This window comes from Xiphophorus hellerii, chromosome 21, assembly GCF_003331165.1.
Source record: "Xiphophorus hellerii strain 12219 chromosome 21, Xiphophorus_hellerii-4.1, whole genome shotgun sequence".
Taxonomy (NCBI): domain Eukaryota; kingdom Metazoa; phylum Chordata; class Actinopteri; order Cyprinodontiformes; family Poeciliidae; genus Xiphophorus; species Xiphophorus hellerii.
This window is the reverse complement of record NC_045692.1, coordinates 20,870,019-20,883,490: the sequence shown is the minus strand read 5'-3', so window position 1 is coordinate 20,883,490 and position 13,472 is coordinate 20,870,019. Positions and strand designations below refer to the sequence as shown.

The window sequence follows — 13,472 nt, the reverse complement described above, 5'->3', positions numbered from 1 at the left end:
ATCATCAAGTATTAAAGTAGTGACCCTGCCCTGAAATGTGGAGGTGAATTGAGAGGTTCTGACTCCTTGGACTCACAAGCCCTTATCTTCAAATGAGAAACCAGGGATGGCTGCGGAAAATATGAGCCAGTGAAGTGAGCAGGAAGTGCGTTAGGGTTGCACTGTCTTTGAATTTCCAATGGTGCAAAGAAAAAAGTACAAGAAATGAGAACTGAATCAAATCTCAAAGTATTGATACTGCAGAAACATCAGTTAGTGAAAAGCTAACAAAACATCTCACAATTCTCTGACCTAAAACTTCGATTGATTTGTTAATAAATGCAGAAGTTACCATTTACGACTACCGTAGTATCAAACTACTACTGTTTGATGTCAAGTAATTGATACAGTGAGTAATAAAAAAGTCACATTTAGAATCATACATTAGCGCAAATATCGCAAAATATTCTTAAATATTTTAATAGGCACCACAAAATCTGTCATTTTGATTGCAAAAACCCCCACTAAAACAATCAGAAATCCTGAAGGAAAAGCTATTTATTAATATTTTAAGATTTTAATTGGTTTTATCAATATATTCTGGCACAACCGGCCCTTTAAGAACATCCAGATTTTTGCTATGGCCCAATTCCAGTCACTAAAACGACTCTATTCTCCGGTTGTTTACTTGTGGAAATAACAGAAGATGCCTTTGAAGAAGAAATGCACAAAGAGTTTAAGGGAGTGAATGATATTCAACCAGAGGTGGAAAATATAAACTTAGAATTTTATTGCAATATTTTGTGGTACTATTTATGATAACGATAAAAATTATGATAAAAACAAATTATTATTACTTCTTTTTATTGTAACTTTATGAATTTACTGACGTTCCTGTGAAGAAAATATTATTTGTATATACTTCATATAATATAATATTGTAAGTTTTTGTTTTTTATTTAACATTATTATTATTTTAAATTTAGAGACAATAATGATAAGACGTGTTTGTGATACCACTGCATATAATCACTAATCAAGTGAAAACTGTCTGGATTTGGATCTTGGTGGTCAAGATTCAGAAATGCAACAAAAAAACGTGAATAAATAACGCTGAGTACCATCTTATGTTACAATTTGTAACGTACAATTTGTGGATTTAGTGCACACACCTGTAAGACATGCTTGAAATAAACTCCTGGTTGTTTTGTTTCGTTATTCGTCTTTGTTTTGAAAGTTTGGATTGTAATTTCCCTGGATCTAAATCTGACGTAGCTTTTTTATCTTTAAGAAATCTGATTTTTGTGGTTTTCCAGCCGACAGTAAACCGATGAGAGCAGAATCCAGATTTTTTTTTTTTTTACTTCTTTTTCACCAACAGTGGCATTAAAATGTGACTCATGTTCTCTGAGTTTACTGGGGAAACTTCCTGAGGCTGTGACTGCCCCCTCATCCTCAGGAGAAGCAACCAAAACTCAATAATTAAATAATAATAAAAAAAAGAACTCTATTTCTCTGGACATGGCTATTTCTTATTTATACTACTGGCAATGACCAGAAGGCACAAACAAGTTTGATAAATCTGAAACTAAGATGTGTGACATGGTGACTGTGCTGGTACGCTGTTAAATAAAATATCCACGAGCAAAAACCCAAAACTTTTCAGTGAGACAGGTAACTTTAGTACACACTGGCGCATATTCGTAGGTAGAAATATCTGTTTACCTTCACATCTTGTCAAGTAATTCAACATCACATTTGACGAGGTTCCACATTCTGCATGATGCAACCTCCACCATGTTTCCTGATGCGAAACATGTCTTCAGCAGGTTAGTTATTGTCTAAATAACATTTAAAATACACACCTGTATGCATGAAAGGTTATAAATGGTAGAAGTGAAATTTTCTGGCCTTCCAGTCACAAGTGCTAATTCATTATTCATATTAGGATCAGAGGTGACGTTACACAAGGTTTTAAAATGGCAAAATAATTAGAGTTGATATTTGAAACTATTTATAATGTCTTATTTTAGAGATTAGGGCAGATAGTATTTATAAAACAGCCATTTCCATGAGTGTTTTTGGAAATTATAGGCCCTACACTAAAGTCAGGGGTCATGCTAACTTTAAAAATGTTGACAGAAAAATGTCCTGTCATCCTTCATTTTGATGCATTACAGTCCAGACATTTCACCACTTGGTGCAGACGTACAGATCTTTCCAACTTTGTACATTTATCATAATAAATTTTCTAAGAATTCTGATTTATAGTTTTCACAATAAATTCAAAGTAATGACGTTTAAAACACCGCAAAATCTGTTCGGATTGTCAAAATTGTTATTTCTTTACAGTTTTCTCCACCATTTGTTCAATCTTACTATTGGCAGCTCTTTGCTAATTACATCAATATGTACCAAATTACATCTAAACAGGACCGTCCAAATTTGTTCATTTTTAAAGTTTGCCTATTTAATTGTATGACAACAGAGAAGCAAAACAGAGGTTTTTATTTAGCTTAACATTTCCTCATTTGCCTTGAGAAGGTATGCTTAAAAAACAATTGAGATACTTTAAATTAATAACCACTTAACCTTAAAACAATCATGTGTACATCGTGTTTTTCTAAAAGAAATACAGCTATAACTCGTTCCTGTAGTGTTTAGATCAGGAGAGTTTTGATGTTTCCATTCCAGCAGAGCCGGAGGAAACAGACTGATGAACACCGAGGTGAGTATTTGTCACTGTGGTATAGATGTCATATTTTCCCGTCCTTATAATGCAGGATTTGTATGCTCCGCGTTCCCTCTGGTGCCGCAAACGGATGGTATCTCTGGGTTTTGGAATAAACAGCTATGACTCATGTTTCTGCCGTTTGTGGTGACACCATCATTCCCATTGGCTTTTTTCCTTCGCAGCGCGGCTATAGAGAGCCATTCCTTACACTAACTAGCACAAATCCATCTCTGGTCCGACTCCAAGCAAGTAAACACACATTCTCACACAACAGGACCATCACAAACATGAATAAAAGATGCGGAGGTTTAAGCTGCCATTAAAAATTGCTGGTGAGGCCTCTTTGAGCGTTATGACGGTGCCAACATATGGGTAAAGCTGCGTTCAGTGGTCTTAATGTGCTAATGTTTTCTAATGCACTCTGTTGCCACAAAGCAGAGATTTGAATAAAGGTTCTCAGCGTGATGAAATCGATTTTCATCATTTTATTTTGACCCCTGCTGGCTAAAATGCATCAGACAAGCTGCAAGATTCTTTTCGTTTACCGAAGCCTATTGCTCTCTTGCAAAAGCTCACCTTAAATACAACTTATTTAATATAACAGGAAAGCTCTTTGCTCACATGTTGTGATGATTTAACATAAAGTAAGAGCATCAGAGCTGAAAAGTTTTACCGAAACCCAAATATAATAGTCAAGGATTTACAAAGCAATGTAAAACCAGGAGGAAAACTCAGGTTATGCTGAAAACTGTAAACACTTCAAATCAAATTCCTCATTTATGAAAATAAACTTCTAATATCAGCTGCAGATATTAGATGATTTTAAAATCAGCAGCCAAAATATGATCAAGGTCACTTCCACATAATATAGCTCCGCAAAAAATTAAGAGACTACTTAAGATGACCAGTTTCTCTGGTTTTAATTTTTACAGGTACATGTTTGAGTAAAATGAAAGTTGTTCTTTTATTATATGAACTACTGACAACATGTCTCTGAAATTTCAAGCAAACATTTAATCATTTGCATAAAATGAGAAATGGTCAAACTGATGAAAAAGATGCTTCCAGACCTCAAATAAAGCAAAGAAAACAAGTTTATATTCATTTAGAAACAACAATACTAATGTTTTAACTAAAAGAGTTCAGAAATCAATATTTAGTGGAATAACCAGGAGGTTTTCAATTGAGTTCAGTTCATTTTTTACAGAGCTGTATAATAAAATACCAACAACAAAACATAAATTGTCATTATATTACAAGTGTTTATGCACCAAATAATAAAAATCTGAGATTGTTGCAATATTTTAGTAAAATATCTGAAAATTACTTAAAATTTGTTGCTGTTCTAAAAGACTGTTTGAAAAAGATATGAATTGTAAAACATCTTTCTTCTGGACATGTTCTGACGATCTGGTCTCATGATTTGTTGGTTGGCTCCCCCTAGAGGTGTGGAGTACTTCAGTTCTGTGGAGCAAGTTTGCAGCATTTTTTGCTGCTGTTATTTTTGCTTTTTTGAAGCATTTTTTCCCGTTTACTTCCATTTTCTGTCGTTACAACATTTATCTGTGATAGCTGCATTTTCAGTTTGTATTTGTTTTGCTTTGATTCTTTTTTCTGTATTTACAGCGATTTTCATTTGCAGCATTTCCTGTTGAAGTCTTTTTTCTTCTTGGAGTTTGTGTCCCTCGTGTCAAATTCCTCATTTATGCACATCAACTTGATTCGAATTTTGGCAGTCAAAATATGATAATTTAGTAAAACACCAACCACACCACTAATAACAAAAAGTAAACAAATTAATTGTCATTATATTCCAAGCACATCAAAATATAAAAAACAGAGATTTTTTGTAATATTCCAGTAAAATGTCTGAGAATTACATAATGTACGTCTATGGACTGAGAGGAAAACCTAAACTTTAGTCATTAATGTCATAAGAAGCTTATATGTTTAAGTATTTTAGTGATACTTTGTTTGTTCAAATAAATAAAGTAAACTATTATGTTATGTCCATTTATTCAGCTGACATTTTTGACCTAACCTCATTTCCCAATCCTTATCTCAGGAAAAAAACAAATAGGAAGTGTTGGAAAAAGAACAAACCAAGGTTTGGAGGAATTTAAATTCAATATGAAGCCATTTTTGGAAGATTTGACAGTTTGTTTTTAAGTGTTTTGTTGCTTTCCAAACCCTGTCAGATGGGATTAATAATCCAGTCTGCCAAGAAACATTAAAATGAGCTAACTGACGTCTACCAGAACGTCCTTATCTTTGTTCCTGTCCCTGTCTTGTTTTGCTGGCTTCCAGGTTTCACACCTGTATCACAAACTTGGAAGCATGCATTCAGTTTGTTGAGTGCAAGTTTTAAAATCTAAAGAGTCAAAAAGTTCATGAAATAATTCAGAACTTTCTCTCTTTAGTCCTTCTGAAATAAGTTGGCATAGAATATATTGCAACTCGGAGCAAACAAACATGGCCACAAGGCAGACAAAATCTATTCCAGCATGTAAAACTAGAAGCTGTGTGGACTTTTAATCACGTTGGCTTAACGCCACTGAAAATAATAGAGGAAGTCAGTCTGACTATGCAATAAAACTGCATGCCAAATCTTATTAGAGTGATTACAGGACCCACATTTTTCTGCACAGAAAACAACCCTGTGTAATAAATAAAGAAACGATAGAGTGCACAAAACACTCATTTTGTAATTATGTATCACTGAGCTTAATTGCACGGGATGGATCTATTCGAAAAGCTTTTCTAATATGTGGCACAGACTAGAGGTGGGCATGAAAAAATTCTCATGATGAGAATTTGGAGTTATGATTAATCCTGCTGCAAACACTGGTTGCTTTGACAAGATTTACCAGCACTTGAGTAAAAGTATGTTATTAGAATCACACTTTAATAATAACATGCAGTAGTTAGCATATCTGTTGATAAAATAAACACAGCTTACTACCTGAAGTAGGTTTGTATTACCGACACAATATAATTTATCATATTGTTAACAGTTATTTTGATTATACATGCAAAGATTAAAAGCAGAAAGTTATTGAGGCTGTTCGGTTTCTTCTCCTTTTTTGTAGCTAATCGACGCAGCAGCTTAGCTTAACAGAAACTCTATGCTCAAAAAATCAAAGGTAAGAAAGGACACTAACAAAACATTCATGACAGTGTCTTAATACAACTAATCAGTGTTAAAAAATTAAACAAAAATAAAACAACTGTAAGCACATTTCAGCCTAATAGATACAAGCTTGAATTAGCATTGCTAGCAACCACTGCTAGCTTGGAGTTCTCAGGGAAAGTAATCATGTTTTACTTAAATAAATCTCTGCACACACCCATCTATCTATTTATCTATTTGGCATTTATTCTGTTAGCTGTAAGAGTGACAGTAAATATTTACAACCAAGATATAATAAATGCTCACCCATGAGCAAAAGGTTATCCTCAAATTACTGCAATATTCTGCCTTGGATTCTGTTTTAAAATGAAATGACTGAAACTATAAACTATGGCGCTTTTTTTTTCATTAAACCATAAAACTGACATTCTTGCACAAGGATTTCAGACATCTCATGCCTAAACTCTTATTCAAATCTGTGTTTTCTTTTTGCAAAAACCTTTTTCAGACACATCGCCATAGAAACCAGGCGACCGCTGGGCTTTTGGAGCGGGCCCAGCAAATGTCATGATGAAAGTCAGTCTTTCATGCACGGACACTAAGCACCACTGAGGAGACACGCAATAGCTGCCAATATTTTGACCATGGGAAATCAGCGGGGGGCTGACATCGTCGCCTCTGACCATGTTTGAAAGCATGAGGAGGCAGCGGCGCGGGATGCGCGCCAGCTGATCGGCACTCATGGGAGGCAAGCGGACAACGCGACTGTCAGATTACACAGATGCACGCTTTTCAACTCGCCAAAGATGATACTGCATCAAGTCGCGACCCCTCCCTCACTTTCACGCTCCTTTCACCATAATGTGATGGGCTGTCACGTTAAAGTTCTCGAGCTGGTCAATTTGAAAGGATATCAGTATTCCTCACAGGAGACTCACTGCAGCCATAACAATAACACCAAAGGTTTGAGGCGTTAAATGTCAGCAGGAACAGCGGTTGGAGGACTCTGAAAAGAAAGCTCATTCCTCCACATTTGTGCCCTGGCACGGATGCCAAGTTCTGGTCAAAGCCTTCAGGCCACTGCAGGCTATCGAGTGGCTCTGTGTGCCGCTTCATAAAGCAATTAGGAGAAATCAGAAAACAAAGGACAAATTTATTGTTCTGCAGTTTTCCTATAATAACTCTGCAAATGAGGTTCGGTGATAAAGCGAGAGAAAAGTATTTCAAATTTGCAATCGAAGCTTGAAGAAGACAAATTTAATGACAGTCCTAGCTTGTTGCAAAAGTGTGCATCACTTTAAGCCATCATAACTCCTCAACAGCGCCACAAATAACCCCTGGCAGCGTGACCAATGAAGCCGGAGCACAAGCTTCGCCTAATTTGCATCCCGGCCCACAAGCAATTACCTGCTTATCGTTTGTGACTAGCACTCGCTCTTTTGAACGTTTGTCGCAGACGTGGAGGTGGCACACAGACAACAAGAGGGACCCGAGGGGGGCTGGGAGGTGGCGGGTGGTGCGGGGTGTCAGACAGCAAGACCTGGATATGCCCGGCGTATCAATTAGAGGCTCGGTGGAACATGGCGGCTCCTGATCGTCTCCTTGCTCCGCAGCTCTGGGCCCCTAATTACAGCCGGTCGATAAGGCCAGAAAACACAAGCTCACGGACTGAGGCGAGGAACAGATAAACAAGCAAAAGTGGACGAGAATACAAACGTTTCTCCACACACACTCACCAACGTTTGGTATATCTAATGCACATGAATATTACACAATAGTCTGAAGATGATTAATTTCATCAGCTACAAACTGAATCTTATTTATCGCTGTAAAATAAACATTAATTGACTGAATACAAAAGGTACAGTTACTAAATAAAAATTAAAGGTTGATTTCAGGAAACTGACATATTTAAAAAATGTCCTCTTTAAATTTTGTATCCAAAATTTAAAAATCTAAGCTACAATACATATAATGGATTCTAGCTATAATCCATTATATGTAGCTAGAAAGACTACGATAAAAGTGCATATCTACCTCAAGAAATAAAAAATAAAATTACAAGAATAAAGTCGTAGTATTATGAGAATAAAGTTGTAATAGTACAAGAAAAAAGTCTGAATAAGGCAAAAATAAAGTTGTAGTAGCACAATAATAAATTTATTTTATTACGACTTAATTTTTATATTATGACATTGTTCTTGTAATATTTTGACTTCATTCTTGCAATATTATGACTGTTCTCATAATTAAATTTTTTTCTGAATGGCCCTGATACTCCATCAAAAACATTTACTTTTGATTTTTGTAATATTACGAAATCATTCTCGTAATTTTATTGTATTTTTTCTTAGTATGGCTCTAATACTCCATTGTAAAGATTAGCTTTTTTGTTTAAAATATATATATATATATTTTCATTCCACTTTACAATCATTCACTACTGTGGTGGTTTATTACAACAAATTTAAATTAAATATATTTACGTTTCTTATTGTTTTGTATCTCCTAAAAATAAACTCTTAGGACTTCTAAGTTGAAAATCCATTTCTCAGTATTGACAGTTCCAGTATTCGGTGGAATATACATCCATGTTTTGCACTGAAGCCACAGCCTGACAACATTGCTGACCTTTTCCTTAACAAGATAGTTTTACACATATTTGGGAACTCTCTTTCCAGAAAACGTCCAACATACACAGCCCACCTGACCGCAACATCGACTATTAACTAGGTAGAGGATTGTCGTGACATTTAGTTCGACCGTTTTGGCGAACGCTGAATATTTATTGGAAAATTAAGGCACACCTCGCGTCTCATAAGCCGTCTCGGCAAAGAACATTTGAATCCTGACAACAATCATGATGGATCGCCGAGGTGGCCGTCCGGCAATCTCGCCTCTAATCTCCACTTCAGGCCCCAACATCACGGCTCAATTGTTCATAATTGCCCTCAGCATGAACTACGGCACAAACATTAGGGGCATCCAATCCTCCTCTAAATCCATCTTCCATCCCCTCTTATCAGTCAAGGGCGCTCACCAAACACGAGCAATTGGTGCATTATCTATTGAGATTTCCAAAGCGAATAGTTGTGCTAATCTGTTTTGTCCACCCCTCCTTCCCTTCGCTGACTGATGTAATAAAAACGAAACACAATCAGTCTGATGTGGCCAATCAGATGTGCGGTTTCAAATGAATTCTGTGTATTTCATCAGAGAGATGTGCTCGAGTGAATCAGCCTGAGCTTGAAAGGCAAACAAAGCACAGATTGAAGATTAGCTGGGAATATTCAGTGAGAGGTTTAGCAGAATCTCAAATATACAGTCATGGGAAAACTCGGTACATATTCGCTGCTTCCACATGATTAAAGCCGGAAGGGGAGCAGCAAGGTGCGGCTAATCAGATTCACTTGATTATCCAATCATCAGCAATTCGGACCAAGTCAGTGAAGGCAGAAGTTTTTGAAGCATACAGGTGCTTTGTGTTAAAACACAAAGGTGGAAAGAGATCAAGATCGACCTTAGAGAAGCAACTGTTGCTGCCCATCAATCTGGTAAGGGTCATGCAACTATTCAGAACTATCTAGAATAAATTTGTTCAAACCTGAACTTTGTGACTAGACTTCAACGCAACTTTTACCTCTACCAGCTTCCTGACTGACAGGCGTCGTCTCCTGAACAGCATCAATCAGCACCGGCGTCTCCCAGGGATGTGTTCTCACCCCACTACTCTTCTCTGTACACAAACGCCTACGTCCAACTATGAAACACCTGAAGTCATTGGTCCGGTTCTAAATATCTTGAACTTTTTCTTCATCATAAATGAATTCCAAGAACAAATAAATTTGTGGAGCTACACAATATATTGTCATCACAATATCAATGACAAGACAACATGGCTGAAAAATTTATCACGACATAAGCATTTCATATCAGTGAATATCAATAATTATTAATTTGTTTTAAATATCTGACCTGCCAAATTTGTGACTTGATCTTTCCTGTTTAAACCACAGTTTTCACTCCACGGCATCGGTTTTTTATTTTTAATTTTACTCAAAAGGCTGTTGCTAGGTAACCAAAGAGTGAGTGAGTGAGTGAGTTAGTTAATTCCACCACCAACCTAGCTTAGCTAGCCGTGAGAAGTTGAGCAACGAAAGCCTTTCCACTGCCTACATCTCCCAGAATGCTGTGCGGTTCTGGATCTGAGTTCAGTGAATATCCGACATATCGCAATATATTTTATTGCTGATTTGTTCTCCAGTCCTGCTGTCCACATTGCGAAGGACTGTTTTTAGTTAAATAAATGTTGATTAATGCATTTGTAATGCCATAAACCTTCATTTTCAAACAAATTAAATATTTAGTTGGACAGAGTCTCACGGCAGCAGATATTAACACAGGACAACAATGACTTTACCAAAGAAGCTAAAAGTGACAGAGGAGAAAATAGGCAACTGATAATCATCACAATATTTACCAATAATTTCTAACATCGCAAGTTTTTTTTAACATGAAACTGATGTGCTTCTTTGCCCTGTAAACATGGTCACACATGCACACTAACGTGAAAAAAGATTAGCTGGGAACAGCTTCCAGAGCATTTGTTTCTACAAAGACCAGCTATCTACCCATCATAGTGTGCATGCAACAGTCCATTGCAGATTTCTGGTTGCATACGACTTTGACAGACATATGTTGAGTTGCAAAAAGTGACGCTTAGGAAGCAATGTTGTGTCATCTGTCAATCGAGAAGTTCTTGAATGGGATTTTCTGAGTTAACTGATGTGAATCAGGTTATTAAGGCAAGAACAGAGCTTACAAATAGGGTTTTGTACAGCCTCTAGGCTTTTAAATGTAAAATTCAAACCTTGGATAATTTTTTTGCATAAATCCCTGCATCAGGACAGACACACTGAGTCACCACAGTGGTTTTATCTGCTTTGGGGCATTGTAGCAACTCTGACATTCCTGACATTCTTCCAACTTACTGCAGTTTGTCAAGTGTTTGCTTCAACTTCCTGTATACATTAAGTAATTTCAATATACAAAACCAAATGAAATACTGTCTTAATTGCAGATATTGTACGCTTAACAGACTAAATGTGTGATTAAAGGTAATTCTGCTTGATGCACGAGGTTTTTCATCCAGCAGGTTCATTTCTCCCTTCATGCTTTGCGTTTTTTTCCACAGGTGTTCCAAGTCGAGTGTTGTTGTGTTACTTTACAGCTCCGTCTGCTCCTTTATCACTCCAATTGATTGGGACCGTTAGATAAACCTCCTTTAATCCGTTTCTGCAGGACTTTTCTACCTGCATTGCTTAGGCAACTGTTAATGATCTGCTTTTATATAAATATTAATGTCCTGACTGTACTTTTTCTTGGGTTTAATTGTAATTTGAGAAAATTGGGCTTTATTTATTTAAGTTGACTCAATTACAGTTAAATGTGTAACTGCATTTTAATTGGTGGGAATAAGACTTTTCTGATTGGACTTTAATTGGTTTGTTTACTTTCAACTTAATGTGCCCTGAGGTGACTTTTCTCTTAATTTGGCACTTCACAAGAAACTCAAACTACAGTAAAATACAAAAAACTTTCTTGCATGCTTTTTTTATTTCGCTACAAACCGTTGCTACAGGGAGTTCGGATGGAAAATCTTTCACAACAATCTAATCTACAGAGGACATCTCTCCGTGTGTGGCCACCTCGTTCTCTACCGGGTCACCCTGACTTCTGGTGTGGCAGGACATTTTCACTAATGGACAAAGAAAATGAACTCAGTAAAGTCCAATATCCAATTACCATGTATTCATGTACAGTGTAACTCAGAGATGATCAATCTAAAAACATAACTCCGGGTCTTTGCATGTGTGGGTTAAGGTTTCTATGCAGTTTATCATCTTTGGAGGAATAAAATCAGATACTTGTTGGTTATCCTCCAGTCAGTTGGCCGATTTCTCCTTTTTCTGCAGATCAAATCCTGAAGGGTGTAAGAAAATGGGTGGATGGGTGGATGGGTCCACAAGAAAAAGGAGGTTTTAGCAAGATTTTTAGAAAAACTAGCCTGGTGGGATTTTTTTAATCGACATTTCTTCCTAAAAGAAATGATAGGTCCCCATTTTGCTTCCAGTTTTTAATAAACTTCTCAATTTAACTGGTTTCTGTAATCCTCTAAGATGTTTTCTCCGCTTGATGCCAAAAATTTGACCCACTTTAAACATCTTTTCCAAACCACAGAATGCATCTTTTAACATGGTTGCAGCGTTTCCTCCAGAAAATTTTCTAAACCCGGTGGTAGGCCGCTGGATGACCGCCATTTTATTTTAGTCAAAAATCTTTTAAAGTTGACAGGAAATTTGAAAATATCACTTGATAATTATGAGTTATTGGAAGATTAATACCTGCACACCAATGATAGAGCCTTAAAAAAGGGCAAATATTATAACAAATTAAAATAAACAATCCTTAGCCTGGTGGGGGCACAAGTAAAGCCTGGTGGCCCGCCAGGCTTATAATGTACTGAGGGAAACCCTGTGTTGTTTGGATCATTGGATTGGTTGGGGTTAATCAGATTATTTCCCATATAACATTTGAAAAATGTCTTGTTATAATTGAAGCCAAAAAACTAAATGTTGAGTTATGACAGCATTTAGTTTCCATTTGGGATAAATAAAGAACTTCTGGTCTAAATTAAATTGAATTCAAATTGGTGGCACACCTTTCAGGTTTTCATGTGGCGTTCCAGTTACTTGTAAATTAGTTTTGTCTTATTTCAGTATATTTGCTTTAGAAACTCGCCTAAAACACTTGGCAAGATTTTGTGTTTTTGCGGTGACATTGCGACTCGTTTTACTCACCTCACTTTCTCATTATGAACTGTATTCAGAACTTATTTACATTGTCGGCCATTGCCAAGAAAGCTACGAGTTGGTATGAGTGTATAAAAAAAGCAAGTTCTTAATACCTGACAGCTGAGAGCTCAGCAAAGTGCCGCAAGAGCAATAAAATATAACAAAGGACATATCTCATGGCACCAATAAAACCTAAAAAAGGCTGAGTGTTGTTGCGTCCAAGTCCGGCTGTGGCTCTGTCGATCATTGCTCTCTTCCTCTGGCCCCCGAGATGACCATTTAATTCAGCAACACCCACAGGCTGCTCCCCTCAGCTGTTACTCAAGCTGCCGTCATGGCACGATGTGAGGGTTTGGCTGCAAACACTCCCAAAGTCCTTTACTCTTCTGCTGGTGTGAAATGCTACACAACTCTACTTCTAGCAGACAGATTGTACGTTTCAGCTCTTCCTCCACGGTCTCCAGGTTTATAACTTCAGGCGGTTAACAATTCGCCACTATTGCCAAGTTTTACAGTCACATAAACGGCTATAAAAATGGAGAAAAGGTGAATTATTGGCTTGAACGATAGAGGTGTTTTGGCTGCAGAAGTGAATATTAAGAGTCGCTTTTAAACCAAAGAGGACTTGAAGTTGAAAATAATTAAGAATATACCCCGTTTTATGTAATTTATAGTCCTTTTCATGTTTCACCACAATCCTCAACGTGTTTTATTTGGGTTATCTGCTTTAGACCAATCCAAAAAGGTCCAAGCTTCAAACTGAACCAAAATGTTT

The 13,472-nt window shown here is 36.8% G+C and overlaps 1 protein-coding gene across 5 annotated transcripts in view; it reads right to left on the bottom strand.

Annotated features, from left to right (window-relative positions):
* LOC116711741 (dipeptidyl aminopeptidase-like protein 6) overlaps positions 1-13,472 on the bottom strand; it is a 277,037-nt gene that overhangs the window by 110,456 nt on the left and 153,109 nt on the right. The window lies entirely within an intron of this gene.